General features: G+C 44.0%; 1 protein-coding gene across 2 annotated transcripts in view; it reads right to left on the reverse strand.

Moving 5' to 3' along the window:
• Positions 1–25,710, reverse strand: part of DPYSL3 (dihydropyrimidinase like 3) — a 114,176-nt gene that overhangs the window by 37,035 nt on the left and 51,431 nt on the right. The window lies entirely within an intron of this gene.

Consider the following 25,710-nt stretch of genomic DNA (forward strand, 5'->3'; position numbering starts at 1 on the left):
CAAGCATCAGATGTTAGCAAAGGGGCGTGGTATCTCAGGCCCATGGTACATCAGGGGAATAGTAAGAGGTGATCCAAGTGGAATTAACATCATTGAGATGGCATCGCTGGAGACTCCTCAAATGCTAATTAGATAAACCTTCTCCGGCTCAATAATCCAGAATCTAAGTAAATAGAGCACAGAGATGAATTACAGGCCTCGTGTAGGTTTCAGAGATAGGACTAACAGGGCTCTTGCTCTATGGACTGCTTTAGTACTAATATTATTTGTTTTCATCATGCAGAGCAGAAATATCTAAACCTCAATTCACAGAGCTCAAACAAATGCTGCCCCTGGGGATCCTCAGCTTGTCCCCTACCTTTTATTAAAGTGGTAAATAAAACTACTTCATTCATTTAACTCTTGCCGTGCAAGTGGGATCTGCCACAAAGGGTAGCTTAGGCAAACTGTCATCAGACGCAGGAAAATCTGAAAGGCAAGTCCTGGGTTTAGCGTTGAAGAACGGCATCACTACTGACCATCCCCAGGTCATAGAAAACCAAACCTCACTGGGTACAAAGCATGCTTGTCTGTGAGCTCACAACCCAGCTCTACAGATTAACACAAGCTAGGCCTGAAAACCAAGAAGACAAACAAATCTGACATCTGTGATTAAAAGTCACCCTCGACGATGTTAGGACTGGTCAATGTGGTCCTGCGGGACTCTTCATTTTCTGTTCCCAGAGGCTGATGATGTCAAGCATCCATGAGGTGACGCCAGAAGAGGTAAAACGGTCTAGTCTGGACATCCACCAACGTTTCTCATGTAATGATACATACAAAGAATGATGGTATTTTGAGAGCACACTGGGATAATCTGGAGGGTATATGGAACCCAAAACAAAACTATTCAGAGCCTAAAATAACCGAGGACTCTGACTGCCTTGGGCCCTGCCCAGCTGCCAAGGGCTGGGTATGGTGAGCTCTTGAAGGCCAGTGGGGTGCAAGGCATAACAGCAGACCAGGCTGGGTCTAGCTGGCTTCTCCTATCGCTAGGAGAATCAGGTAGACCAGTTAATGAGGTGTGTGATCTTGAGTTAGGACCTAACCCCTCAGAACTTTAGTTTTTATTAGCTCAGAGTGGATAATAATACCTAGCTCACCTCACAGCACAGCTGCCAGGAATAAATGGCAGGGGGGTGGGGTGGGTCGGGGGGTGGGAGTATGTGTCTGTGAGTGCATATACACGTATCAGATAGCCAACACACAGTAAACACTTCTACTAAATATTAGCTATATTGATTCTGCTCATATTATTTACAGCATTTTTAAGTATTTTTAGAAGTCTAGAGGCACCTGGGTAGCTCAGCCCATTAAGCATTCGACTTCAGCTCTGGTCATGATCTCATGGTTTGTGACTTCGAGCCCCATGTCGGGCTTTGTGCTGACAGCTCAGAGCCTGGAGCCTGTTTCATATTCGGTCTCCTCCTCTCTCCGCCCCTCCCTTGCTCGCTCTCTCTCTCTCTCTCTCTCTCTCTCAAAAGTAAATAAACATTAAAAAATAAATAAATAAAATAAAATATTTTTAAAAGTCTTAAGAAGTATATTGGAAAGGGATTGTTCCCATTTTCCAAATGGGGAGATACACATAAAGGCAAGTGACTTTCTCCAAATGACAGAGTTGATTAGTTCCTGTTGGAAGCAAATCCAGGTCTCCTACCTCTGGACACTGGACAGATTTCTACCTGAGGCCACTGAACCACTTATTCTGAAACCTCATGACAAGTGGCTCATTCTGACAGAGCTCTCCTCATTGTTTGATACTGAATCTGACTGTTCCAGTGCTAAAACATCTGACCAGATCTCTGTGGCAGGTAACTTCAGGAATCGAAGAACTTTTAAGCCACTACTTATAAAAGTAGTGCATTAAACCTGCCCATTACAGCCTGAGTGTGTAATTTGTTACATTTTATATTACAGCAGCTTATTATAAAGGAGTCTCAAATACAATCCAGGGTAGCACCAGCCCTTCAAGTTTAACAAAGACCAATGTTTTTTCCTTTGCTAATGTATGATAATGATTTAAAAAATCAACCATAGGGGCGCCTGGGTGGCTCAGTCGGTTAAGCGGCTGACTTCGGCTCGGGTCATGATCTCGCGGTCCGTGAGTTCGAGCCCCGTGTCGGGCTCTGTGCTGACCACTCAGAGCCTGGAGCCTGTTTCAGATTCTGTGTCTCCCTCTCTCTGACCCTCCCCCGTTCATGCTCTGTCTCTCTCTGTCTCAAAAGTAAATAAACGTTAAAAAATAAATAAATAAATAAATAAATAATCAACCATAAAAAATTTGCAGTTTGTCAGAAAAAGGGAGGGAGGAGAAAGAGGGAGAGAAGGATGGAGGAAGGAGGAAGGAGAGAGAGGAGAAAATAAAGTCTGTAACAAGGGGTGTTGTTGAGAATGGCTGGACTCAGGGGAGCCTGGGTGGCTCAGTTGGTTAAGCATCCACTCTTGATTTCAGCTCAGGTTATGATCTCACAGTTTGTGAGTTTTAGCCCTGTGACAGGCTCTGCACTGGCAGCATGGAGTCTGCCTGGGATTCTCTCTCTCCCTCTCTCTCTGCCCCTCCCCTGTGTGCGCTCTCTCTCAAAATAAATAAACTTAAAAAAAAAAAAAAAAGAATGGATGGATGGATGGATTCAAACTAGAACAGAATGAAAGAACAGAATCTTGAACTCAAGGCTACTGGAGATGTGGGTTCCCATTTTAGTTTTTCTGGGCTAATCTTCAAGTTAAAAGAACTTAAATCACTACCTCTGTCTGTCTGAGGTAATGAGAATATGCCTCCCAGAGAAACCAGAGCCCTCTGTGGACTTCTTCCCCATGAATAAGTCAGCCTGAGAACAGTACTTAAGACACATCTGTTCTATACTCTGCCGACATTCCAGCAGCTCAGAATAAAAACTATAATCCCAAGAACAGAAAAGGAGGATATAAAATGAAGACTGTCTTCCAAAATCAAATACTGTGTTACCTGTGTACAAATCACAAAGCACAGACTCTGACCCTCAGTGGGGACTCAAGATCCTTTTAAAGTCCAGAGGAAGGCGCAGGTGGTTATTCAAAATAAATTCCCATCTGGGTAATTAGATTTAACTCCCTAGAAACATTCCTACTCATAAGAATACATGAGGATGGGTAGACTACATGGATGAAAACTTGTTTTTCTTCCCCAAAGCGGCATCATTCAAAGAGAGAAAGGGCATTCTAAGGTAGTCCAGTTGACACAATATAGTATTCAGGAAAGCATACCGAATAGGCTCCAGGAGACCAGAGTTCCCATCTTGGTTCTGCAGGATTGGGTGAGACACACAGAGGCCTGGACAAATGACTTCACTTCTCTGGGCTTCAGTCACCTCAAAGGGGACAATGATACCTTTCTCTCAGGGTGCTAGCTAGGATTATGGGGACACTATATGTACAGGGCTGAACTCTTAAATGCTTAATACATGTGAGCTACTATCTTTATTAGAACTGGCTACTGTAAAACTGCCCACTCATAAATACTCAGGAAGAAGTGAGCTAGCATTTTATTAATCAAAATATAACAGATCTTGCCATAAAGGGAATGCCAGAGACGCCAGTCTCCAGTCAACCCTCAGCAACTGTTCTCAGCTCCTGCCGCCAGCAGCCAAGCTCAGCCAAGACTTCTCCTTTTAAACTTCTCCCCCCGCCCAGAGGGCAAGTTCTCATGGCCCCTCCAGGTCATTCTTCCTCTGAAAATAAGCCTCCATGAGGATATAACAAACCACTTGCTCTTACGGCAAGATCTTAAACCTGCCCCCAAACCCACTCTCCCTGCTCAATGTATGGATCTGTTTCCTGGATCCTCAGTGACAAACATACCATTGAGACAGAGAGAAAGAGAAAGGTCCAGGAGAAAACAGACATACCAAAGAGCGACACAGTTTCATGATTCTGAGTCTGTATTGCAACTGAGCATAGTTTCACAGTGTCGGCTGCTCCAAACCTCTAGAGTGCTACAGACGAGTCTCACGTTCTTTCTCTCCTCACCCAAATGCATGCCCAGGTGTGCTAGATGGAGGTTAACCTGGGGCATTCCCTTCAAAACTGAGCCCACTAAGCAGAATTCATAACAAATGGGAAGCCCCATTTTCACTTTCTTTATTATGTTCAGTTTGGCCCTGGAGGGGCAGAACCCAAGGCAAGGAAAGGCAGGAACACAGAAGAAACAGTAGCCACGGAGAGTATTAACCCAGGGTAGGGTGGCCACTCGGTCTTGGGAACTAAGAACTTCAAAGCCAGCTATGTGCATTCTTCCCTCCCCAGACCATGTTAACCGTCTTAAAGATGTGATTATCAAAGGGCCAGACAAGTTATGTAGCCTGCCCTGGGTGAGAATGGAGAGGGAGGTGAACTGTGGATGGTATCTTAATCCTAGCCCCCTGATAACAGTCTTTCCATCTGCAGCAGCATTCCAGACACATGTGAGCACAAGTGGATAACCAGGTTAGAAACGAGAGCAGGGGAGGGGAGGTGGACAGGAGGAGCCACAAGTCCATTTCATTTGCAAGGATGAAGGTCAGCGGGGCCTATGAAGCCCAAACCTCAGACGCTCATGTACCATTTTCAGACGTTTGACATAACCTGCTAGAAACTGTGCTGTCATTTACTTAATATTAGCCTTACATCAATGTGTTCTAAAAGTAAACGCTGCCTTACTCCTATAAATTCTAAGCTAGTATCACCTACCAAAAATAGAAGGCGAACCTAGGAATGAATACTATAAAAACATCACTACACTTTGGCTATGTTCTGCTGCCTTCGAAAGGATTCTAAAGGATGAGCTCAGATCTGCTACCTTTGTTAAAATGAAGTTACCAAGTATCGGGCAGGTGTCCAATTCAGAACAGCAGTACACTGAGACATCTTCCTTGAACTATTCAAACAGGTTAGAACAATAATTAGAAAGGGGACAAAATGTCTTACTGGGGGATACAATGTCAGAATGCCCTCTGACAGAATGACTTAAAACGATCAAATGTAGCAGCAGGGATACCACCCCTCGAGACCTAGACTACCATGGGCCAAAATGGGCTTGTCAGAAGCAAGAGCAGGGCTCCAAGAAGAGTCACAGGGATCTCTGAGATTCTGGGCAGCACAGCAGAGGAAGGAGATTACCAGGGATCACAAAGAATCACTGTGTCGGAAGGTAATGGGGAATGAGAGAAAGAGGCAGAGTCAGGTAGATCTAGTGTGAGGATACACCTGCCATATCAGAAAGCAGGAAGAGCCAGGGCCTGGATAAAAGAAGAAGTTGGCACATATTTAGCTGGACTCTGGGAGGGAAATATGGAAAGGTGACTGTCTTGGATGGCAACCAGCCCTGCCAGCAGTGTGCAGAGCCATTCAGAGTTGAGGGAAAGACCAAGGGGGTGTGAAAGCCAGACCTACATTGGCATCTCTGCTACTAAGTACTGGTTTTAGGCAGGTGACTTGATCTATGTCTGGGCCTCAACTTCCCTAGATGAGTGGAACTCAACTAATCTCAGCTTCCGTAGCCTTAGCTCTCTACAAAGGCCTGCTGATGGATCTGTAAAGTACAGATATATTTCAACAGATATCGAGTACAATAACGTCTACCTCATAGCGCTAGTGTGAGAATTAACTATCAGGCAGGGTCGACACTTAGAAAACACTCCCTACGTGGTAGGCATCGCAAACATTGCCACTACAGCTGCCGCTACCACTGTGCTACCACCGCCATTGGACTGCGCTTATTCTACGGATACACAAAGGCAACACCAAATCACCATAGAAATGTAATGCAGGTATTATTTATTATACATAAATTTAGTAGTAGTAGTAGTAATAGCAGTATATAAAATGTGTAGCTCAGGACCAGAATGTAAAGTAGAATATAGACTAAAGAAAAGCCAGCGCTTTAAAGAATTAATTCGTGGGGTGCCTGGGTGGCTCAGTCGGTTAAGCGGCCGACTTCGGCTCAGGTCATGATCTCGCGGTCTGTGGGTTCGAGCCCCGCGTCGGGCTCTGTGCTGACAGCTCAGAGCCTGGAGCCCATTTCAGATTCTGTGTCTCCCTCTCTCTGACCCTCCCCCATTCATGCTCTGTCTCTCTCTGTCTCAAAAATAAATAAACATTAAAAAAAAAAAAAGAATTAATTCGTGGCTATCTTGGGTCTGGATTTATGTGAGAGTTTTGTGTTTTCTTATGTTTTTGTTTTTGTTGTGCACTGTTACTTATTAGGACGCAAATCCAGGTGCTTTGGGTGAAAGTGCTCTGCGCATATGCAGGCTAGAACCCCGGGATCCAGCTTCATTCAAACAAGATCCCTTACCGCTTCAGCTCAACAGCCTGTGCAAAAGCCAAATGCCTACTTCATCAGGAAGGAGTGCATGAAATTTCAACCCAGGCCTCGATTCAATGGGCCTAATAATTCATTCCTGAAACACACATTTGTGTGACTGCCACCTGTGAAGTTGTATGTTAGGAGCATGTAGGAAAAGTAAGGTGTGAACACAAATAGCAAGATGAAGTAGAGAAAGGGTAAAACTATCGACGGTAAAATGATCAGTGGTTGCCAGTGGTTTGAGGAGGTGGTAAGTGAGGGGGATGGGGGTGTGTGCTGGTGAACAGGTAAAGGGATGGAGCCCTGGAGATTTTCAGGGCAGTGAAACTATGCCGTAAGGTACTTTAATTGTAGATACGTGACAGGATGCATTTGTCAAAACCACAGAACTGCACAAGAGTAAACCTTAATGTACAATTAAGGACTTTTACTAATAACAGATCAATACTGGTTCATCATTTGTAACAAATGTACCACACCAGTCAGAATGATAATAAAGGGAAACAATGGGGTGGGGTGGTGGGTGGGTAATGAAGGGAGTTTATGAGAGTGCTCTGTGCTTTCTGCTCAATTTTTCTGTAAACCTCAAAGCACTCTAAAAAGTCTATCAATTAAGAGAGAGAGAGAGAAAGAGAAAGGGAGAAAAATCCTGTTTCCGGTAGAAATCAAAGAAGGGTCCACAGAGGCCCTATCAAAGTAGATCTTGGGAAAAACCACTGGTCTGGACACACAGGTATGGCCAAAGGTAATTCTGATCAGAGTTGGAGGGGGGGGGGGACAATAATTCATAACAAGCATTTACTGAAACCTTCTTATGCACTACAAACTCTTCAAAGAGTTCAATGTATCCACAGAGAAATGCTAAGAATTACATGTTGTTATTCTCCTCATTGAATTGATGAAGACATGAAAGCTTATGGGGAGGCTGGCTCATGGCCCGACATCACATAACCAGTTGCTTGGAGAGCCAGTATTATCAGGGCAAGAAATGTACTTCTATGGGACAGCGTGGTGTTGGGCAGGGTCCCTGATGCCTAGGATCCTAGAATGGGGGATGCAAGAGATGGTCAGTGAAAGAGTTTGACCTTTATTCTGTGGATCCCGGAGCTCGAGAAGGATTTTGGGAAAACAAATGAAATACAATCTCAGAGCAGAAAAGAAAATGAAGCTGACAGAATAACCATGCTGGAGATAAAGGAGCTGGTTAGAGAGTCACAGCAAGTGGCCAGAGAAAAATACAAGAAACAACCTATACCGTTCAGGGTTCCAGGAAAGAGACAGAATATCCAAACTAGATTATTAGAGAGTTTAACAAAGTGTGGGCAGGGTTTGGGAAATTAAATGGATGTGCAGCATCCCCAGGGCCAACCAACAGCAGGGAGCCACGCCATCCCCAGGCCTGAAGTGGACAAGGGGAGGCAGTAATGACCCGGCTGAAGAGGGCAGCTTTATGGACGGCTCTGCCTGACAGGAGCTGTGACCTTCCAAAGTGGCATGCAGCCACTCCTCAGTGACCCAGCAGGAAGGAATCAGGAGGCCGAGATACCCGGTTGTTCACCCGCCATCCAATCTCCTAGTTGTGCCGCAGGAACTGACACCACGTAGGAGCCCAAGGCCAAAGGGGTTGGAGACAAGGCCAGACAGCGCCGGAGCCTGGAGCCAGGCAGGAAACGTGGACCGGGCAAGTGGAGAGTCAAGCCGAAAATATCCCACCCAGTCCCTGAATATCCAACCACGGCACATGATGTCATACGCTGCAATACAGCCACACAATGGCTTGTCAGACAGCTATTTTTTAAACAAGCTAAATCTGTCTCTTGACTTTACAATAAGTCACAGATCAGTGTGACAAATATGATACTATTCTTGCAAAAGCAAAAAAAAAAAAAAAATACTACATGTAAATGGGTTTATGATGTTTTTGTGTGAGCAGGAGAAAGGTCTGGATGGATGTACACCACATTATTAACACTAGATATGGTAGGGGGAAGGGATGCAGAGGGAAGAGGTATGGAAAACTTAGAAACTTTTTCCTTTCTTTTTCTCCAGTATTTATTGACATTATTTCACTAGTTGCGCAAAGCATATGCCATTTTAACTGGTTTACAAGGGGTTTAATAAAGAAAATTATAAAGAGGTAAAAGAACAGGGTGACTACTATGCTCCAGGTGACAGCAAGAATATGGACTAGAAAATGCATGGCATGCCATGGAGGAAAGCTAGAATTCACTCGGCAACTGAGGGGGAATGGAAAATGACATGTCTAAGTTGACCGAAGTCTCAAGGCAAGGTGGCCAGGAAGAACTTATGAATAAAAATGGAGAACAAAGTTCCTATGTGGAACTTGAGAAACTTAAGAGAAGACCATGGGGGGAAGGGAAGGGGGAAAAACAGTTACAAACTAAGACGGAAGGACGCAAATCATAAGAGACTCTTAAATACAGAGAACAAACTGAGGGTCGATAGGGGGGAGGGGTGGGGGAGGAGGGGAAAACAGGTGATGGGCATTGAGGAGGTCACTTGTCAGGATGAGCACTGGGTGTTGTATGCAAGCGATGAATCACGGGAATCTACCCCCAAAACCAAGAGCACATTGTATACACTGTATGTTAGCCAATTTGATAAAAAATTATATTTTTAAAAAATGGAGAACAGAAAAGAGTAACAAAGTTGAGGTGTAAGAGTATAAATTACAATTCTGAGGTGCTGGTCAACCACACAGCCATGAAGCAAAGTTAGAGATGGAGGCCTGTGATTTAGGAGAATGGGCAGGTGTCTACGGATGGACTGGAGCTAATGCCCTACTCAAAATGGCGATACCAACTGACAGGCAACAAAGGATAGTAGAAAGACTCTGGGAATGGGGGTCAGAAGCCCTGGATTCTGGTCTTAGCTTTGTGACCCTGAGCAAGGCACTGGGCCTCTCTGGGCTGCTATCCAATGAGCGGTATTCCCTTCCTCTTTTAGAAGTGGACTCCTCTTTGATCATTTCCGACTGGCAGCTGGCTTGACTGGGCCTTTAGAATGACAGGGAAGCCTACTGAATTCCAACCCTATTGCTTCTCGGAAACAAGAAACTCTTTCACTGAGGCTGAAAGCCGGCCCAAGGCAATTCCCAGAGGAGAAATGCGGGCTTGGGCCTCAGAATGTGTGAGCGGCACCTTCAAATGATAGGCGACTGCTCCCCATCTATTTGTGGAGGCCACAGGGATTCTTCTCCAAGTCTGACCTTATACTTTTAAAATTGGCGGGGCTGCCCAGGCATTGCGGTTATAAGCACACAACCACTGGCTTATGCAACTTCCCAAAACTGGTCCTGTGGTGGATGCATTAAGAGACATACAGCTGTGATGTTCCAGCTCACATCACGTGGCTGCAGAAAGGGTCCTTGGAGAGAGATCGTGGGAGGAAGGGAGTCCCAGTCCTTGCTGCAAAATGAGGAAAATGATATCCACCCCAAAGGACTCAAGTGAAAATTAAGCCCAAATTCTGGTGCATGGTAGGTGCTTGATAAATGCAGGTTTCTTTACAGGCTGGGACACAAATCTCAGGTCAGCGCTTCTCACCTGGATGTCTGCTCACTCTCTCCTCTATCCCTGAAAAATAGCTTGGCTTTTCATTTCTTTTTAGTGTGCACATGTATGTGTGTCTATATCTTTATTTATAAGGTTTTTTTTACTTTATTTATTTATTCTGAGAGAGAGAGAGTGGGGGGGAGCAGAGAGAGGGGGTCAGAGGATCCAAAGCAGGCTCTACGCAGACAGCAGAGAGCCCTATGCAAGGCCCGAACCCATGAACCACAAGATCGTGACCTGCGCTGAAGTCGGACGCTCAACTGACTGAGCCACCCAAGCTCCCCTTTAAGTTTTTTGGTTTTTTGTGGGGTTTTTTGTTTTTTTTTGTTTGTTTGTTTGTTTTTTGAGAGAGAGAGAAAGCACGTGCAAGAGAGAAGCAGAGAAAGAAAGAGGGAGAGAATCCCAAGCAGGCTCCACGATGACAGCACTTGAACTTGAAGAGGGGCTCGAACTCACGAACCATGAGACCATTACATGAGCCAAAATCAAGAGTTGGAAACTCAACTGACTGAGCCACCCAAGTACCCCATGTGTGTCTATGTATCTTAACTATCTTCCTATAAAAACCCAAATACTTCCTAAGGAGTACGGGGAGCTGAGGGGATGGACCAGTTCACTCTTTCTTCTGGCTCTTTCTGGACACAATTCGCAGACAATGGTAATAACTGATTCTCTTGGTTGGTTTTCTCTCTGCCTAGAAACCTGCAAACCCACAGCTCTGTTTTTATTTGACAGATAGGTGATTATTAAAGAAGTAGCGGGGCGCCTGGATGGCGCAGTCGGTTAAGCGTCCGACTTCAGCCAGGTCACGATCTCGCGGTCCGTGAGTTCGAGCCCCGCGTCAGGCTCTGGGCTGATGGCTCGGAGCCTGGAGCCTGTTTCCGATTCTGTGTCTCCCTCTCTCTCTGCCCCTCCCCCGTTCATGCTCTGTCTCTCTCTGTCCCAAAAATAAATTAAAAAAAAATAATAATAAAAAAAAAAAGAAGTAGTTATTTTTTCACTCTTGAGCCCCAAACTTCTCCAAGCTCTACTGGGCAGAGAAAACTGCAGGTGCTCTGAGAACAAGGACTTCAAGCAGTCAGGTGGACTTTGAATGAAATGAACCCTTGAAATAAATACAATTGAGCCTCCATTTAAAAATGATCAGAACTCAAAACATGAGATTGGCAGGCAGTTAATCCTATAACAAAAAGCTTATTCACACAATAGGCACCTCCTAAAATGTATTTAAGACTGCCTTTTCTATTTGCAAATATCATGCTGCAATCACAAGACTGCATTCCCCATTCTTGAAAGCCTGCAGACTTCATTCCTACCTGCCAAGTCTTGACGTTGCTTCTCTGCTTCATAATCACTATTTAACATTCTCGGATTCTAACATCAGGAGAATCATCTTTTGAAATAATTCCCAAATAGTCCGTTCTTTTATGACCTGTCCCTGCTCAGAAATGTTTCAAAAAGTGGTACAAAGACTGAAGTTTAGAGTTGCAAATGTTTGATGCATACCCAAGCAAGATGTGCATGGTGACATGTTTCCAATTGTGTCTAAAAAACAGCAAACATATAACAAGCTTTGCAAGTGCCATCAAGTTGGCTCAGAAAGAGCAGGTTTCCATTCACGTGTTACCACTTTTGTCCCTGTTATCCCAAATCTTGTCACCTTCATTCACTGTCTCATTCATTCTAGGTTAGAGTGAGCCAAGCCTTGGTGACACAGTGGGGAAGGACACAGACGTGATCCCTCTTACCAAAGAGCAGATACCTCAATAGCCCTCTGACAACCCTGTTTCCTTGACACCTGTTTTCCGCAAACCCTGGCCCTAAGGAAAGCACATTAGCTTTTCATTCACTGATTTATTTATCCATTCATTCTGTCATTTAATGTTTACAAATGCCTCCTAGTCACAGTACATGAACAAAAATAAATTCTCTGTCATTGTACTGCAGTGGTTGAAAAAGCAAAGAATAAGTAAGTTAACTAAATTAATAACTTAATTTCAACAGCAGACAGTGGAATTCAGAAAGAAGGCAAGGGGACAGTGGAGGCTTGGAAGAGTCTGGAACTGCTTCTGATTATGTTTTCAAAGAAGGCATGTCTAAGAAGCTGTCAGCTGAACGGAACTCTGAATGATCTGAGGGAGCAAACCAAGGAGAGGACTGCTCTTAGGAAAGACTGTTCCCCACTCCCAGGGAGCAGCAAGCACAGTAGTTCTGAGCTGGAGGGGAACGTGTCAGGTCCCAGGGAGTGCGAGGGCAAAGGATGACTGATGCAAGTCACTGAGGACCGGTTGGCAGGACTGGGAGTCTGGGGAGGAAGTCACAGGGCCAAGCCAGATGGAACCTTGACAGCCACTGTCTCTTTTACTCCAAGTGCAACAGATGTTGGAGCTGGGGAAGTGACTTGATCTCATTTACGTTTTTAAAGGATCACCTTGGTTATGCATAAAGAATGACCTCATGTGTAGGTAAAGTGGAAGCACAAAGATCAGTTAAGGGGTTGCTTCAATAAGACAATGGAGGCTTGAGCTAGGATGGTGCTGAGTGATGAGAAATAGTGAGAAGTGATTAGATTCAGATTCCACTCTGATGCTGAGCTGGTATATAGCTGAGCTGAGCCTTAAGGCCAGTTTCTGCCGAAAACAAACCCTATCCACCTCCTAACTTGAAAGTGTCTTCCTTACCAATAAAGTCCAAGTAGCTTTAACCTCTACATTTAAGCACTGCTAGACCACACAAAACAGGGAGGACGGAGCGGCAAGAGAGCCATTTACATTCAATAAATAAAGCACCTCATATTTCCCATATGATTTCCCACATTTCCCATATTACTCTTTGGGTTTGCCAGTAGATCAAATTAATTTGATTTTTTTTTCTTTTTTAGTTGACTGAATATTTATCAGGCCTTATTGCTGAAAATTCTTCTAAGCTATGCCATTATAAAACTCTGGCATAGATAGTTCCCACATCCACTCATGTCAACAGATGTATGGGTCCGGATTCCTGCTTTAGCAAATGTGACCCAGTGTGGGTAACTGATTCCCCTTCGATGGGTCAGATTTCTTCAGGGCCTGGGGTCCGTCATCCCAAACCTTAATTCTTCACTCTGTACAACTGCCCATTTTGCAAGTAAAGGTATGAGCCACTTGGGAAGACTTTGTAGTACAACTCAACTGGCTTAATTATCTTTTAAAATTTTCCTTATCTTTATATTTATCCTAAAATCAGGGGAAAAATTTTTCCTGTCCAATCCATTAAGTGGATTCTAAGTCACTGAGGTTCAGGAATAAGTGTTTTCTTCTTCCTAACTTTAAACAACTAGATAATACTGGTGACCAAACAGCTTGAATTAACTTCCTTATTGGGAAGTAGCATCATGTACTAAGTAAGGGTTTAAAGTTAGACAAGGAGGTGAATTGGGAGCTCGCTCTATTAGTTACTTACTCACTGGGTAACTTTACATAAGCTAACCTTCGGAATCTCAGTTTCTTCATCTGTAAAGTGGAACTATTAATAATTACCATCTAGGCATAAGGAGGAATGAGATGCCATATATAATATTACAACTAGAAATCAGTTAGGATAGGATCTAATAGGACATAATTTCTCACACTAATCATTTAGGTTTCTCTTTTCTGTTCATTGAGAACTTCCCAAGTTTGAAGATTTGAGTTTTTAAATGTCTTTGCCCTTAACTTCCCCCAGTATTAGTTTGCTAGGGCTACCATAACAAAGTCCCACAGGCTGAGCGTCTTAAACAATGGATTTTTTTTTTCATAGTTCTGGAAACTAGAAGTTCAAGATCAAGGTGTGGGCAGGATTGGTTTTCCTCTGATGCCTCTCTCCTTGAGCTTTTTTTTTTTTTTTTTTTCAAGGTCACTTGGTCAGTTTATTACGCACAAAAAAAGATGGAAGCAAACGGGACTTGATAACAAGTGTGCTGGTGAACTCCTTTAAAGGACGAGCAAATGTTTGTCTTATGTCCACATTTTCAGAATAAGCTCGTGGAATTCATTCCTCAGTTTGTGGGAAGTTGATCGACCATTTAAATAAATAGGAAAAATGCAGATTTTTTTTTTTTAATTTTTTTTTTTAACGTTTATTTATTTTTGAGACAGACAGAGACAAAGCATGAACGGGGGAGGGTCAGAGAGAGGGAGATACAGAATCTGAAACAGGCTCCAGGCTCTGAGCTGTCAGCACAGAGCCCGACGCGGGGCTCGAACTCATGGACCACGAGATCATGACCTGAGCCGAAGTCGGCTGCTTAACCGACTGAGCCACCCAGGCGCCCCCATAGGTGGCCTTCTCCATCTTGTGCCTGCAGATGGTCTCACTCTGTGACTAGGTCCTAATCTCTTTTTACAGAGCCAATCATAATGGATTAGGGCCCACTCTAATGACCTCATACTTTAATCAACCCTTTTAAGGCCCTATCACCAAATCCAGTCACATTCTGAGGTACTGGGGGTTAGGAACTCAACACTAGAACTTTGAGGGGACAAATTTCAGCCCTTAACACATCCTCAACCCCCTCACCTCAAAAAAAAAAAAAAAAAAAGTATGAGAAATGCACTGAACTAAAGCAAGAGAAACAGATTCTATGCTTCTTTTTTCTTTTTCCTTAACTGTTTTGCTGTGTGACCTTTGGCAAATTATTTTCCCTCTTTGGCCCATATTTTCTTAATCATTAAAATGAAGGGGTTGTAATAATGGATCCCTTATTTCTCTGCCTGCCCTCAACTGAGCAAAGCTAAGTTTTCCCCATAATTTCTCACATCAAAGACGGTCTGAGATAGAGCATGCAATAAAGTAACTGAAATAAAAACAAAACAAAACAAAACATACCTTCTTTGTGGAATCAGCCCAGGATGAAGTCTCTAGAAGCAGAGTATTAAATCCAATTGCTTTAAAACCTTCTAAGTTGTTTACGCCCTCTGTCTCTGTAAGGCCATAATTTAAACCAATTTACTTGGATAAACCAGAAACCTCAAGCTGAATTTATCAATATCCCCCAAACAAAGTAATCTCATCAAGACTGGGGACACAAATTGGCTTTGAGGGAAAGAGTATATGATTTCAAATAAAGGTCTCCTTGAAAGAATTAAAGGGGGGGAGGACTTTTAAAAACAAACGTACATACACAAAGGGAATGTAAAATTAAAACCAGCTTCCAAGCTCATAGGTTAAGCCATTAAGGAGAGGAGAGAAGGAGCTGGGCATGTCTTCCCCTCCAGCTGCGTAGCCTCAGGTCTCAGGACACTGTGTACCTCTACAAATGTCACAGCTGCATCGACTCAGACAGGCAAGCAAGGGTGGCAGTGAGAAAACCAATGTGCTCTCTCAAGAGCAGAAGAAGAGAGAGGGAAAGCGGAACTCTCCATGGAAAACGGCCCAACTGCCAAAGCAATCAGAGCAATGACAAGCATATTGGAGGACGACGAAAGATGGTGTGATGCAAATCTGTAGTCCATCAGTCTTGAGCTGAGAAACTCTGGGTAGGTCACTCAACCTGTCATCCTATAACAGCTTTTTTTTTTTTTTAATTTTATTTTATTTTTTAACGTTTTATTTATTTTTGAGACAGAGAGAGACAGAGGGGAGGGGCAGAGAGAGAAGGAGACACAGAATCGGAAGCAGGCTCCAGGCTCTGAGCCATCAGCCCAGAGCCCGACGCGGGGCTCGAACTCACGGACCGCGAGATCGTGACCTGAGCTGAAGTCGGCCGCTTAACCGACTGAACCACCCAGGCGCCCCCCTGTAACAGCTTTTGACTTAACTTCAGCTAAAAAAAAAAGCCACTGGAAACAAAGCCATCATTTCACTTTTGTTGTTAAGACCAAGATCCTGGAAACAAACAAAAAAATTAAACAAAGTGGGATGGATTAATTTAACCAGATCCCCAAGCACTGGGATAATACATGGGTTTTGTCAATTATGGTATGGAATAATATTTGAAACATGGAAAGATGCCATAATATATTGTGGAATAAAAGGCAGGACATAAAACAGCATAATACTATGTGGTACGATTTTAATAAATGGCATCTATAGTCATAAGAAACAATTCTAGATGGGCGTACTCAGAGAATTTATAATGGCTGTCTCTGAGTAATTTAACTCTAGTTATTTGTATTGTTCTCATTTTGTTTGTTTTTGGTAAAATTTTCTATAACCCTCATGCTGTTTTTTGTATTTGAAAAAAAAAAAATCCTACTTAATTTTAAAATCTCTGTGCCGCGGGGAGCCTGGGTGGCTTAATTGGTTAAGTGTCCGACTTCCACTCAGGTCATGATCCCACAGCCTGTGAGTTCGAGCCCCACGTGGGGCTCTGTGCTTACAGCTCAGAGCCCGGAGCCTGTTTCAGCCTCTGTGTCTCCCTCTCTGCCCCTCCCCTGCTCACTCTGTCTGTCTCTCTCTCTCTCTCTCTCTCTCTCTCTCTCTCTCTCAAAAATAAATAAACATTTAAAAAACTTAAAAAAATAAATAAATCTCTGTGTCCTACCATAAACCAGACAGTAGAAGCAGCCCTAATTCATTCAGTCCCACTTGCGTCTCCGTTTCTTCATCTGTAAGGGAAGTCTAGACTAAAATAATCTCTAAGGGAACTCCGACTCTATGAATCTCACAGAGCTACATGTAATCAAAACCTCAGCAGAATCTTGCTTTGGATTTATGGAGAAGCTGGGGAGTGTCCTGTAGGCTATGGAATGAGAAGGAAGGATTCAAATTCATGTTAAGAAGAAACCCTCATTGGTATTTTTGTTAATTCAATGCAAAATGGCCTTCATTGCTATGAGGGGTGGCCCCCTAACAGGTTGGCCCTGTAGATATAACAGTCTGCAGCTACTCAGGACATGGGAAGCGAGGCTGCCCCTTAAGGGAAGACTGGAGGGCTTCCGGAACCAGGCAGTGCTCATGCAGAGGAGGGCAGCAAATGGCTGTTCTCTGCACCTCCCAGAAAACCTCGGCCTGCTCACACCTCACAGAAAACAGGTGCAGAGAAGGACTTAACCCTGGACTTGAATTAAAGGCACTCCAATTTGAACCACTGTCTCGTGACACTGGAGGTGGGAGATGATAAAAGAAGGTAGAATGTAAGGTAACTCTGCAGGGCAGAGTTAAGACTGTGGGCTGACTAAGTTTGAATTTTGGTGCCACCGCTGAAGGCTTGTGTGATCCTAAGCAAATTTTCTGACCTCTCTAAGTTTCCTCCTCAATAAAATGGGAAGAGTGAGTTGGAAATCCATCTATGTAACTGCACAGTTTTGAGGATTACATGAAATAATGAAAGAAAACCACTTAGCACAGGATGAGATAAATGCTTATTGTCATTGTTATTGATATTAGAAGCAGGAGTAAACTAATTTCCCTCTGTGTTCTAGACTAGATGCTCCAGGGACAAGCACTACATTGCTAAGTCCAGAGCCAATGGTCAATACTTATTATATAATCAAAAAATAGTTAATGCTATTATACTTGATCATGTTATACATCACATATTCTAATATATAAAGTATTTCAAGTGCTTTCTGACCTGAAGTTTTAGGTTCCATAAATACATTTGGATTCTTCATTTTGCCTTCTCTTGTAAGTGCTCCCTTTAAAAGGATCTAGTGACTATTATTACACAGAGATTATTGAGACCATAAACTGTATGGTTTACAGCCAGGGATGAACTTGGTAAAACGTGCTTGAAGTTTAACTATCCTCACCCATCAAAGCAAAAAAATGAACTTCAGAATAATTGCTAATCACAGGAATAGCTCCATATACAAGCCCCGAGAAAGTGGACAGATGCAAAGGAGTGACGGACTAAAAATCTTTGAGTAAACACACACACAAAAGCATAGGAACATTCCATCTAAAAGGCTAACCCTAAACCGGAAAGCAAAAAAGAACTATGGGCGACTCCTTCACCAAGCTTTCTAAAAGGAGGAGTTTTCTGTACAAATGCAGACTGGCCTCTCTAACTGCTGCTAATAATTCCAATGGCTTGTGGTTTCTATGCAAAGACAGAAAGGCTTCAATTAAGACCTATGTTAGATCCTGGTTCAAAAAGTCATGGTGACGACTTTGTCTATTTGAAGGAAGGCATAAAGGTCTCTTTAAATCATTTGCTGGAAGAGAAACAACAGGTCTGTTTGCAAGCAAGAAGTACCCAGGTAGGCCCTGACACAGGCTGAGAATGAGGCCAGAAGCAGGATTTGGAAGAAGAGGAGGAAGGGAGGCCTGAGAAGAGAGAAGAACAAATGAGGGCTGGGCTCCGACTGCCCAAGTCAGAGTTGAGCCGGAGTTGACTTGGCTTGCTCTGCTAATGGGCTGTCATGTTTCTCCTGGCTCTGATTTTGTGCCGGTTTCTGAGAGCCAAGCCTTCTCTCGTAAAAGCTAATATTCAAGGGAGCTGTCAGTGAAAGGGAGGAGGATGTACAAGCACAAATGTATGTACATTTCTGATCATCTTCTGATCATCTTCTGACTTGAAATTATTCCAGCAAACTAAGTGTTAAATGTATCCATTCATTCAACAAATATTTACAGAGGGCTTAATATGTGCCAGCCAAAGACTAAGTGCTACAGATTCAGTGGTAACAAAACCAAAACCACCCCTACCCCATGGGGTGTCCATGGCATGATTTGGCCTTTGGGGATGGGTTATTTCCATTGGATGGCAGCCATTACCCTTAAAATACTGGCAAGAGCAACTGGAAAGAGCTTGGTGGAGCATATATAGACTTGGAGCTGTTTTCTGTTGTTTTGCCTATTTGTTTGACCAGTCCAGATTTGGGACAATCTGTCACCTTCGTGCCCTTATTGATGGTAGCCTTACCCAAAAGAGAGACTGTATGTGTCAGCAAAGGAATCATGGTCTCATATTAATAATACTCATTTGAAATAATACCAAAGTTCTGCTAAGGAAAGGACCTATCAGTCATTACTCCATTTCTCTCTTGCACAGAATCTATTAATCAAGTCTACCATCTGAGAAAAAGCCTGGGATTTTAAGTGTAAAAGGCAAGCAACCAAAGACCCTTATACCCAACACAGATTTGGGCTGGTGGCATTCAGTTTAAGCCCTGATTTTTTTCTCACTATGTTCTTTTCCCTCATGGGAAGGACTTAGAATTCTTCTCTGAATTCAGAACACAGTGACAAGGGCTGATCAAGATCTCAGGATAAAGAGAAGACAAAATAAGGCTCACAGGGTCATCTGCTCTGGCAGGGACCTTGTGGATCATTTAGTTCAATGCCCTCCCTCATTTGACTGACGCAGAATTGAGAGGGATAATAAGGGTTTGCCCAAAGTCACATATAAATTAGAGGCAAGGGCAGGTCTGAACCACAACATGCTGACACTCCATCCATGGTTGCCCTTCCCTGTCAAAAAAACATGAGGGCCCCTGTTCTCTGCTAGCCAGCAGACCCCTCTCTTAAAAACTCAAGTCTCGCTTTTTCCTGCATATCTCATTGCCCAGTGCTTCCCAGGAAAAAAGAGATTAATTAAGCTATGAGAAATGTGTCCTTGAATTCCAGATGTCCCAAATAGGTTCCTGGACCATTCTAGAGTGGAGCTCCCCCATCTGGCTTAGAGTGCTGGGCATGTCCTATATTTCTCTGGCACAATGGGAACAGAGAGCTTGGCTCCTTCTGTGTCTGGGAAGCGGACAGGGACAGAGTGAGAAGGGGCCTTGGGCCCAGATCTGCACTTATGCAGACAGGAAAATAGCATCTGCTTTTCCACCCTGCACTCCTACATGCATCTGGGCAAAAGCCAGGAGCTAACTCAGACAGCTGGCAAAGCAATGCGGGAGCCACTGTTAGAAGGACATTGCACTCACTCAGTTGTTTTTCAGGTGGTGATGTGATAGGTTTGGCCAGATCTTCCCCACTCATTCCACCCTGTGAACAGGGACCAGCATTTGTGAGCTAACAGGTGTGGACAGCTGGAGGTGATGGGGGTGGGGAAAACCACCTGTGGACACTGAGTGACTGCTTTCCTGCCTAAGAAACCAACTCATGCCCGGAGGGATCAATCCCAGAATCCTGCTTTTCCGACTGTGTGACGTTAGTCAAGGAAGGTACTTAAACTCTTGGAGTCTCTCTCCAGAGCGCAAAATGATGGTGAATCATTGCAGCTAGAGGAGCTGTTGTGCATCAAATGAGGTAATCCATGTAGTTTGTGCTAAGACACTCAGTAAATGGTAGTTATTAAAAGCTCCACTATGCTCAGGCCCATCTTCCTAACCACTGACTTCCCTACAATCTAATTAACAGAAGAAAGTTCCTCAAGAGAAGTTGTTTCTGTTAAGTAGACTCCACGGCAAGATGAGGGCCAAAGGAAGAGGCCAAAAGGAGGGGCTCATCCTATTCCACCACAATTTTTTTTTTTTTGTCTATTTCGTACACTGAAATAGACATATATTGAGTTTACTGAAAGAGGGATTTCACAACAGAAGAGTCTGAAAATAGAAAATAGCCTATTTCTCTGGTTTGTCCAGAGTCTTTCTCATTTGTTTCTGAATGGCCTATGGAAAATGGGAGAAAAGCTAAAACGGAACACTGATTTGAGGAGGGAGGAACACTGGAGAGCCAGTCAGGCTTCCTATTAACATTCATCATGGGAGGCAATGACATACTCAAATTTCCAGTCCCCTTAGGATTGAAGCACAAATGCAATCAAAGAGAAGTAGTTTTATATCCTAGGGAGACATTCCTACTGTTATAAACATTCTGTAACTTTTCAAATGTGATAAGCAAAAGTAAGTAGTTCTATGAAGTATGTCAACAGGTGAAGAAAGTAGGGTTATTAAGACATGAAGGGTTTTTGTTGTTGTTGTTTTTCAAATTCAATTCTATTTTTTTTCCAACTGTGGAGAAAAGGCAGAGAAAAAGCTACTAAACAGGGAGTTGTGAAAAAACTTCTAGAAAGGGAATTCATAACCTGTGTCACTTTAGGCTACAGGTTGATGAGGACTGAAAAACACTGCAGTTCAACTAATTAAAAAATGCCCTTTATTTAGGTTAGGGAAGAGTCTCTGTCTCAAAGTCCAAAGGCAATCCAATGGCCTCTATTAGACTGTCAGAAATGAATGAGAAGCTTAATTTTGTAACATAACTAAAGCAAGAGAAAAATAACAGTTTTTATATGACATCGTATTAATTTTTGGTTTTGAAAACTTGTATTCAAAAAATAGTTTCCTAAGTAGCCTCTTTCTACCCCAGACGTTTATCAAGTCTTCCCCTTCCTTAATTTCCACACTGCAAAGTAATTGAGATTTTATAAATAAGTCAGTTTTTACTCTTTTGAAGACACTGGGGCTCACAGACCACTTTCAGGGTCACTCTCCTCCTCTGGGCCTTTCAACAGCCCAGTGAGATAAGCGGGAAGATTTTCATTTATAAGCTGACAGTTCTACCATATAGACAAGAATTCCCTGAGGAAATCTATCCCTCCAGAATTCCCCCAAATGCCCCCCACCCGCTGCCCCATGACAGCTAGTAACAGGCAGAGCTCTTGACATACCTGAGGCACTTGGCTAGTGTTTCAGAAAGAGGAAAAACCTGGCTGAGAATCACCAACGAGGTGCTCAAAATACAAAGCAACAAGTGAACGGCGCAGGCAGGCCCTGGGCTGAGATGTCCATGATCGGATATCTAAGATGCTTTCCATTCCTAAGCCTTCGATAGTTTCCCTCAGTCTTTTACTCTGGAGTTTCCCTTCCAAGACGCTTTACATGGGTAGAGCCGAGTGTGGGTGACGGCTCTTCTTTTGGTCTCCTATACGCTGGTTCTCCATGTCCTAAATATTTGCTCCCAGTTCAAAGTGAAGCGAGAGGAAGCAGAGATGCAGGGGCGGGACTGCGCCTAGGCATCCTCCAGGTTCTTGGCTGGGTCTAGGCCCCCCAGCTCTTAGCCGCTGCTCTTCGTAGGACCCCTCCCCTTCGCCTGGAATACAGACTTCCCATGGCGCCCGCGACGCTCACCATCACACCTCTCATCACACCACAGCGCCCTGGAAACAACTCTCAAGGTCGTGTTCCCATCCAAGGACATGTATTCTGGGAATTCCCAAACACACACCAAACACATCACATTTACCTCCAATGCGGCAGAAAGGCATTCTCTGCAAGATAATATTTACAGAAATCCACTTAGTATTTGCAAAAAGCCACTTCTCTGTGATATGTCTCCTAGAGAGAATTCCGGAACTCTTTATCCACACCTTCCAAATTTCTGCTGCATGTGCCTCTGGGAGGCGGCACCTGTACCTGGGCTGCTGAGACTGTGAAGCCAGAGAAGACCTGCGTTTATTTCCAGCTTTGCCCAAAACTTCTTGCTGGATAACTCCGGATAACTAACCTCACCTCTCTGTGCCCCAATTTCCTCAAAATGGGTTTTTATAGAGACGCTGACAAGAAAAGACATAGAAAACACTGGAACCTAACTGTGAGATCCCGACCTCTCCTGGGGTCCGATACAAGTGATAGCTCACAGCAGAGGAAAACAATGACTGTAACTATCCTAACTTCCTACCTGCAGAGCTCATATGCTAGCTATCATCCCCCTAAATGTTATTCATACTTATTTAATATGCAAAGTAAGAGAGACCATGTTATGGGATCTGTTGAGAGTAGCAGGAAAAATATGCTTTCTGGATCCTCCCAGGACTAATTAGAGAATGGGAGTCTTTCCTCTTTACCACTTGCCCTGGTAACACCAAGTAATAGTAATGGTAGAAGCAGAAACCCCAAAATGAATGCAGTGGTGAGGGGCATGCACTTTGACTCCAATCAGGTGTGTATGTTTGAGTCCTGCCTCCAACACTTCTTCTATCACTGATCCTGGGCAAAGGCATTTGATCTTCCACAGGTTTTTGATCTATAAAATGAGGATAACTATAGTACCTTTCAGACAGTGTTGAGTCAAGGATCAAATGAGACAATGCATATAAGGCAAATAACACAATAAATGGCAAAAAACACTCAGGAGGTGTGAGCTATTCTTATTAGTTATAATTTTTAATTTACTTATTGATTTAACTGATGACCATGAGACGTTTATGTGCTAGGCACCATGCCAGATAGTGGAGACAGGTGAACAGCAGCACAAGGTCCCTGCTCTGATCTGCGGAACCACCCTAAACTGTCAGCCTGACATTCAGAAGCAAGGGCTAGTGTGGAGGTAGACCATACAGGTCATGTACATAGATAACCTGAGTAGGAACAATGAGATGTGAGGCCAGAGACACTCACGGAGAAAGCCCCAGGCAATTCTACCAGCAAAGAGAAATTCCTCTTTCCAAGAAAGTAATAAACACAGGGTAGTAAGAAGGCTTTGATCTCAGGAAGGCAGCAAAAATAGGTGGCAGGAAAAACAATACAAACAAAGCCTTACAGGGGCCCCCAAATTGTGGCAGAGGGTGGTGTCTGGGGAGGCAAAAGGTATCCGGCAAGAAAGACTGCCCCTATCAGTCCTCAGATTCTAGTGACATTTTAGCTACTGGGTGGGGCAGCCTTCAGGGAAAGGAATACAGAGAGGCTAGAAAACTTAATTCAAATTCCATAATCTTACCATTAAAAATATATATATATATATGCTAGAATGACAGCAGGGGATATATGTTACATTTAGGTCTTCAGTGACATTTTATGTGTATGTATATCTGTGTCCATATTTTAATGTTTTTGATTATATCTAGGAAGGGTATCTCAACCTTTTTAGTATATAGAAAACTATAATCATCAAAAGACATGCAAATGTACAAAAACATTTGAATCTAATAGAACCCTTGTTCACAGAAATACAAACACAAAGCCTGAGGAAAATCTACAAATGGATTCCTTGCCCCCAAAGACCAATACCCCCCTCCTGCCATGCTCCTCTCCTCCTCCCCCTGCCAACCCCCACTGACCCCACACCCTTTCCAACAACGTGAATACAAGGTAGTCTGGTTTGAAGAAATTCACAACCACTGTCCATTCCTGTCACAAATGCTGGAGACACCCAGCCCTAGCTTCAAGGGAGAGGTGGCTATGCAGCACCACGCCCCATGCACAGAAAGAAAGAATGGAAGCTGCACTGAAAAGGAAGGATGCACCCCAGGGAAGAGCATCCAGACAGGAACAAAAGGGAACCCCTTGCAAACCGGGCCCTGGGATTAGGGCATAGTCACGTTATGGGGGCTTGGAAAGCAAGTTATCGGGGCTATATTTCTCCATCATTCTTGAAAGGTAGCCTAAGTGATACCTACAAGAATGGGCGTGGCCCTCAATGCCATATCGTAGGCTGAGTCCATAAGAAGAACCTTGCAGCCTTCCCACCAGAAAGAAAACAAATAACCTTTTCTCTGCTTACCCCACACAGGAGAACTGGCAAAGGTACACTGGCTGTAAGGCAAGTGGCATACAGTGCTCATACACATGTAAGACCATGAGAGCTGGGCTTCATCCCTCCTCAGTTAGGGAAACAGTATAAAAATTCAGCTTTTGTCCCAGTCTTTTTTTTTTTTAAATGATACCTTCCACAGCTCTCTGCAAAGACAACTGGCACTGAGAAAACCCAGTGCATTGTAAAAGATCCACAATGTTTCAATAATGCAAGGCCAACGCTAAGATCCACAATGTTTCAAAAACACCTGAAGTCAGTATCACAAAGTGATAAAGGAGGATGTGCTTACACCGGACACCCGACACCTTTACCTGGAAAAAAGGACCCCCACCCATCCCCACTCTTTCTCCTAAGCAGTGTTTGTTCCCTAATACCAGCTGGACAGCAGCTGGAGGTGGGGTGCACTTGTGTGGGGTGAAGCTCAGGTGCATGAAAAAGGCAGAATGTTTCAACAGAAATAAACCACTTGAGAATAAAGTGCACTAGAGGCAAGAACAGCGACCTCCTGCCTACAGAGCTAAGGTCCACCATTGGCAATCTCACACACATAGGGCGTTCCAAACATAGCAGAACAAGTGCAAACAGACGCATGCCCGCAGCAAAACCTGGTGGATCCCTGGCAAATGAACTATCGTAGCAGGTACAGCTCTACCCTAGGGCAGCTGCAGAGTCTCCCAGGGGCAAGTGGATCACTTCCTTTGTTCGCCTTGCAAAGATGGAGTAGCGACCCATTCCCCCACTTACACACACACACACACACACACCCCATTCACTAAAGACAAAGCACAACCACACAGCTGCATGCTAAACTAACAAATGTCAGTGTTTTTTGTCATTGTCGTTTTGCCCCCTACCCTTTTTTTTTTCTTCCCAGTAATGCCCACCCCAGTCTGTGGTAAGCCTCATTTCAGCGCAGCGCAAAGAAATCCCGAGCCTGGGCGCGGTATTTTCGCCGCTGAGAGCTGGCTCTGGAGAAGATGGGGCTTCTCTACCTGCTAACGGCACGTCCCCTCTCCACCCCGCCCAGGGCATTTGACACCCGCTCGCCGCGGGTGGCTCGATATTGCACACAATGGCAATTGGGCACGGAATGCACCCAGCGTCTGTCTGCGACCCCCAACTAAAATCTGACCTTAAAACTCAGCCTATTCTTGGGATAAGGGGGGGGGGGTGACACGAAAAATATAAAATGCATCGAGAGAAAAAAAAAAAAAAGTTGTTCCTTCCCGCCACAGCCACGTTAGTTCAGACCCGAATATGACGTACCGAAATATGAATAAGGGTGAATGCAGTCAAGAAGGGGACAGGGTGAAGACAGAAGGTCCAGACACCCCGCCACCCTGGCGGCGCGGGAGGCAGAGCCGCGGGCTGGAGCTAGGAGAGGGG

This window comes from Panthera uncia, assembly GCF_023721935.1.
Source record: "Panthera uncia isolate 11264 chromosome A1 unlocalized genomic scaffold, Puncia_PCG_1.0 HiC_scaffold_17, whole genome shotgun sequence".
NCBI lineage: Eukaryota > Metazoa > Chordata > Mammalia > Carnivora > Felidae > Panthera > Panthera uncia.